This window comes from Callorhinus ursinus, unplaced genomic scaffold (assembly GCF_003265705.2).
Source record: "Callorhinus ursinus isolate GAN/ISIS: 27379988/994484 unplaced genomic scaffold, GSC_fseal_2.0 scaffold43, whole genome shotgun sequence".
NCBI lineage: Eukaryota > Metazoa > Chordata > Mammalia > Carnivora > Otariidae > Callorhinus > Callorhinus ursinus.
In genome coordinates this window covers 9,748,099-9,754,822 of record NW_027397105.1, presented here as the reverse complement: position 1 = coordinate 9,754,822, position 6,724 = coordinate 9,748,099, and positions in this window count along the sequence as shown.

The following is a 6,724-nucleotide window of genomic DNA, read 5'->3' as shown; positions in this document are numbered from 1 at the left end:
AAAATCCAGACATTATGTGCCTTCCGATAGAAGAACACAAACCCCCTACGAAGTATTTTTGCCAAAAAATTGAACTTGAATGGGAATCAAGCCTATTGTGTTATCATTTTATAGGAAATACATGAAGGCAGAAGAATATTAAAATATCTCCCCAGTTAACGAGCAAAATCGGGATTGTAGGAAACTTTGCAGGTCAAAAGACCCAGTTTCTCCAAAAAATATATTGAAAGAAATAAAAGAGAAATGTCAGGGGGGTTTATAGATTTTGGAAAAGAGACTTAAGTGACATATCAATTAACTTCAAAGTGTAGAACTTGTTTGGATCCAGACTCAAACTGTGAAAAACACAAAGAAATTTACATCAGGCGGGAAAATCTCAACAATTCACTTGATTTTTGATAATATCAGGACTTCTTCATTTATTTATAGTAGGCTCTAGGACCAAGGTGGGGCTTGGACTCAGGGCCAGGAGATCAGGAGTCGTATTTCCTACCCCTGAGCCAGCCAGGCGCCCCAGGACTTACTTTTTTTTAAAGGCAATACGGATACGTCACTGTGTTTAGAAAGAGTCATCTTTAGAAATGTAAACTGAAGTGTTCATAGATAAAATAATATGATGCTGAAATGTGCTTCCACATCACGGGGGCGGTGTGTGTCGGGGAGGGGGCCGTGTGGCGGGCTACAGATGGGAATAGAGGATGACAGTGGAAGCTGGTGGACAAGAACGAGTGTACACGTGGAGACCCAGGAGAAGGCGGAAGAATTCTTGCACGGCGATGATGGTAGCTGCTGTAATGGCAGCCAACGCAGATGCTTGAAGAAACCGCGTCAAGTCCCTCAGTCCCTGAAAGCTAAGCTTCCTAAAGCAGCTCACTTGGAGGCGGCCTGGTGTGCAACCTAAAGCGGCTTGCGGACGCCTTGCCAACCCTCGGTTCCCGACCTCCGCTCCCGCCGCCGCTTCTCCTCCTCTCCAGGGGAGGGCGCTCAGGGGCGCTCAGACGCGGATGAGCGGAGCCACTATGACGCGGAGGTGCGCATGCGCCGCGGAGGCAGCGGACCACAATTCCCGGGAACGCCGGCGTGCCTGGCCCCGCCCAGTGCCCGACAGTCCCTTGACAGCGGGGCCCCGGGCTTGTGCCTGGGCCTCCTCGGGGCCGCCGAGCTGTTTGCGCTGCGGGCTCCCGAATCTTAGCTCAGGGTGGGGCAGCTCTTGCACCGAAGGCCGTTTTGAACGAGTTTTAGGTCCGAGCCCCTCCCGCAGCGGGGGGGCTTTGTCCTTTGGCTATCACTTCCCACTCAGCCAGACGGCGGGCCGTCCCCGGGGGCGGGCGAGGGGGACCCACCCCGCCACACGGGTGGACTTGCAGCCCCTTGAGGCGGGAGTACGTCGGACGCCGATGAGGAGTGCGGAGTTTCGGAAGAGCGCCTGGGCCCGCTTAGGTAAACCTCTCAGCCCACATGGCCCACCTGCGGGGTGTCCACGGATTTCGGACGGTGGGGAGAGGCGCACAGGCGCGGCGTGGTCGGCAGAGGGCAGCAGTGCTCGCGCAGCGTTCTCCGCAGCATCGACCGCCTGCTTCCTCAGAACTAGGGTCCCCCGGCGCTGTGCCTCCGTTTCCCCTTCGGAGCTCTCCCTAACTGACCTTTACTTCCGGACGCTCTCACGCCTCCCACACATGCCGTGGGCGTTGCTCCTTTGGTCATCTTGCCTGGTGTTCGGCTTAGCCAGCAGTCCCAAACCCCCACCCCATAGGGGTGTATCTGCATAGTTGGCTGGCTTGTTCTAGAAAGGGGCAGTAAAGATTTCAGGTTTTGAGGTCTCTCTGTTTCACACCTTTGCGATTGTAGCAGGAAAGCAGCCAAAGACGATACTTAAGTGAATATGGCTGTGTTCCAATAACACTGACACTGAAATTTGAATTTCATGTGTCAGGACATATTTCCCCCAACCATTTAAATGTATTCTTCTCCAGTGTAAAATATGCATGAACATAGTGACCCAGGTGTAGTTTTTAATCAGTGGACAGTGGAGTGAGAGGCTTACTTTTCAACCTCTGGGTATAGATCATGGAATGACCTAAGCTTTTTTCTTCAGGGAAAGATCTACTCTGTTAAGCTTGGAACAGGCAACTTCATTTGGGTTTCTGTCTTCTCTACATGGAAGCTGTAAAGGTCCCCAAATTCGTGGTGGGACAGTTCCAGTCTTCTACACTGGAAAGGACAGTATTGGGAGAGGCGCTAGGCCGAGGGCTCCAAGGGCTCCAAGCACCCCTGCGTATTCCTGCTGGCCCTGCGGAGAAGGGGAGGTCTTGTTATTCACCTGGGCCACTTCTCAGCCTCCTGTTGACAGCAAGTGAACTTGCAGGGTGGTAGTGGCAGTGAGACAAAGAGCACGTTTGCTTACAATTAACCATAAAAGTAGCCATTCCCCCAGGCTCAGTGTTGTTTTCCTGTAAGGCAGCCCACTGTGGGTGCTGGAATTCATCCAGGGCGCCTGCCTGGGGTCACCCTCGTGCAACTTGGGGTGGGGGTGCGAGTCAAGAGTAATTGGCTCAGATGTGAAGTCTGGCTGCTTTTGCCATGAGTAATAAAGTTCTTTGTCTATGACCCAGGAGTCTGTCTTCTCTATGAAATAACTATAGGCTAGCTTATCATCTTGTAAAATCCCAGACCCTTTAGAGTTCTGGACATGTAAAAAATTTTTTTTGAGAACAGAATCTTGATTATTGTGTGAAAGTTCCTGCAGAGTTGCACTAATCAAGCATTTATTTACTATGTGCCAAGTGCTGTGCTTGGTATAGGAGGTACAGAATTGAGTATCATATAGTCTCTCCCTTGTTAGGAGCATATTCTTCAGTAAGAAACATGGCCATTCTTCTGCAGGTCTTTTTTTTTAACTTTTATTTTTTAAAGTAACCTTTTCCCCCAACATGGGGTTCAAACTCACAACTCTGAGATCAAGAGCTGCATGCTCTACCGAGCCACCCACGTGCCCCTACCCATGGTCCTTCTTGATGCTTCTCCAATCCCTGTCCAAATCATTAGCAAGTCCTAGAGACTCTACCTTCAAAATATATCGTGTTGGGTCACTTCTCACCGGCTTTGCTGCCACAAACACTATTTCTCCTCCGACTCTCTGCAGTAGTTTCCTGCTTCTGCCCCTGCCGCACTTTAGAACGTTAGAGTTACCTGGAGAATTGAAGAAACACTGTCTCCATCCTAAATGAAAGAAATCCCTATCCCTCTGAGGGGGGCCCCGGCATTGGAAAAGCTCCCAGGTCATTCCAGCTGCAGCTAAAAGGAGATCTGCTGTTGACAATGAGAAGGTATTGTAGGGTTTCAAGCAGATGGCGACACACTCCAACGTTCTACTTCATGGGTAGTGCCGTTGTGTGGTGGCCTTGAACGTTCACGTGACTTCAGGTGTGGTAAGGGGCGAGATCAGGGGCAGGGTGAACACTTACTTGGTTATGAAAGTCTAAACACGAGCTGATTAAAAGCCTGAAATAAGGTTGTGGCAGTGGGGATCTAGACGAGATGGAACATTTCTAGAACACGCAGAAAGTAAAACCAACAGACTATAGCTAGAGGTGAACAGAGTGGCTTCCAGCCTCCCTGCCAAAGTTACCATGAATTAAAAAAAAGATTCTGGGGGTCCAATTTGTTTGAGATTAAATCCCTGAAGGTACTTTTGAGATAGGTGACAATATTGACTGTGCAGTTCTGAAACCTGGGAAAGATCTGGGCGGGAGACCACAACTGAAGTGGGGGTAGAGAGGAGCGCATTCTTTGTTGGGCTATTCTCATTTCAAGATTTGAATTTAAGAAGCTATCTAGGAAGGGAGACAAAACAAACTTTCAACGCTCTAATCTCATCAAAATATGTAATTTTATAAAGTTGTACGTACATAGTTTGTGCTCTGAATTTCCATTAGCGTTAATTTTACAGAAAGAATTCCACTAAGTGTTGGAGCCATGGGTTCCAAACCCTTGTTCTGTCGCTGTAGGACTACAGGACCGCAGGCAAGACACGTCAGCCTCATGGGCATCACCTTCCCTATCCATACAGAGGGTTGGGGACTCAGTGTTGCTTGCAAGCTCACACACGTATTTATACATATCACTAGAGTGCACATGCTTGCCATTTTTAATGGCTATAGTGTTCTAAGGGCCTAATAATTGTAGTGAAATACAGAGCCATGAACAGAATAACAGAACTAAAGAACTAAGTACATTTACAGGCACATGCAAGTGAACTGATACCAGAAGCTATAGTTGAGGAACGAAACCTAACACACTTCAAGTTCTGAAGGCTAAATAAAAGTTTAGCAAGAAAAACTAGCACTTGGATTTGCATGAAACAGATCCTAAGGATTCAGATTTAGGTCTTATCAGAAACCTGCTTTAAAGAATGTGATAGGAAAGATGGGAGCTTATAAATATGTAAATTATCAAGACATGTAATAGTTAAAAAAACATTCTAGGTATCACACATTAAGTTGCTGTCTTAACTGCTCTCGAATTAACCCACCTGCCAAGCTCCCTTACATCTGCGGGCCTTGGCACAAGACCTCATGTGGCTGCACTTGCTTTCTAGTATACGCCCAACACTCCCACCCCCTCCCCGAGGCTGCGTCGTTGGCCCCCCCGTCTGTCCCAGCAGGTAAGTACATCTCCTGCAGAACTGTATAACTGATGCAGTGCATGCGAAGAGCTGCCTTTATGAGAACTCAGGTGAATGGCTGGAAAGACGCAGAGGCTACTCACTAACACCTCAGCAGCAGCAAGCACGCCTTGTGCCCAGACCTTGGTTTCTAAATAGTTGCCTATTTAGCCAAAGATTCCTGGAGAAATGGCTCATTCCATACCTGGGGCACTGGACCTGAGATAGGTCAGAAGGAAACGAAGTCCTGAAAGGCTAGAGAAGAAGGAACGTCAAAGACACCTGAGCTCCTCGAAGGGTTCCAACTGGCCAAGTTTGGGACAGTCTGAGCTACAGAAACAATGGCCCTAACTGATTTTTAATACATGAAATCACTTGTCATCCCTGCCAACCCCTTACTATGGAAACAAATTCTTAAGGAAAAGAATTTAAGTATGACCTTGACTCTAGCGCATTCCCAGTTGATGACAGAAGGCTCTGCTTTACGGAAGTACGCATCAGTAAATGTAGAAAATTGCCATTTGGCAAATCTTGATGAAACAACTGATTCAGGGAGTGATCATCACTGGATACTAAAACTATCAGGTGGAAACAGACTACCCATATCTTCACACTGGGAAGATATGATGGTTACCATGTCAACTGATCAGGTTTCACATCACTGACAGTCAACCAAATGTTAGTAAGACTTTTGATGTGATGCAAGACAAAACACATCCGTGAAGTGTTAATGTTCAACATGTTGAACCTGAGGCCAATCAAGGCTTTGGCCCTAAATGCTAGTTTACAGAAACCACAGGAGACACAGGAACAAGCTAAACCACATATAAACCATCGGTTAAATCCTGAATGTGAGACATTCTACAGCTGACCTGCTATATTTATAAAAAAAACAAACAAACAAAAGGTCCTGGAGAAAGTCAAGAGGTGGGAGACATTTTGATAGATGGAACAGCTGTAACGAGTAAACACAATGTGTGAAACTTGACAGCATCAACAGGGAAAATTTAAACATGGACGAAGCATTGGGGATTTGAAAATTACTATTCTTTTTTTGAGGTATGTAATGGTATGTGGTTATGTGAAAATCTGTCCTTATTTTTATGAGATTCATGCTGAAATATTTAGGGGTGAAACGTCATGTCTAACTTTCCAATTGTTCAGTTAAGTTTTTAAAGGTAGGTGGTAGATACACAGTTCGTTTTATTAACTTTTCTGTATATTTCAACACCTTTGTAATGAAGTTGTGGAAAATAAGACTGCTAAAAAAACTTGGATTACATGTGGATCAGACAACTGTAAAAGTGGGAAAAATACACAAAGATTTATGATTCTCTACTATTCTGTTGTTTTATAAGGGCATCAGTTGCCTCAGTGTATCAACGGAAGACTTTATAAATGCATTATTTACAGAAAACTCACAAAGGCAGGAAATACAAACTAAAGCAAAGAAAGGCGCTATGGACTGTGATACTCCACACATTCATGCCAGGAGGAGAAAAAAAATTGTGTAAGGTATGAAGTGGCATTATAAATAAAAATTGCATCTTAAATACAACGGTTATTTTCTAACACGGTAACTACGGCATACGCGTTAACCTGATTATGCAGCCTGAAGACAGTCTACACTCTGGGAAGGAGGGTTCCGACATCAGGGTTAACTGATGTGAGGACAAGGGAAAGCAGTAACTTTTTGAAGAAAACACTCAACAAGAAAGCCTTGAAGATGCTAGCACCCCAGGTCTCTCCTTCGGCACCTGTTTGTATCAACAGTAACAACCAAATGAAACTGCATGGTCACTATATGCTTAAATTGGTATTTACGGCACCAGAATTTGTATCAATTTTTCTTTACCCAGGAAAACTTCCTGTGCAAAGGTGTCCTGTAATTTCTTTAGGAATATTACCCACTGTTATGATGTGGGATTTGGATTCTTCAATTTTAAGAAGTTCCTATTACCCAATAAATGACCGCTATTTTGCTTAGTATTTCTTTGCACACATGCACAAAAAAGAATTTTAAATTCAACCAACTTCACTCCGTATCTGTTAATTCTACCT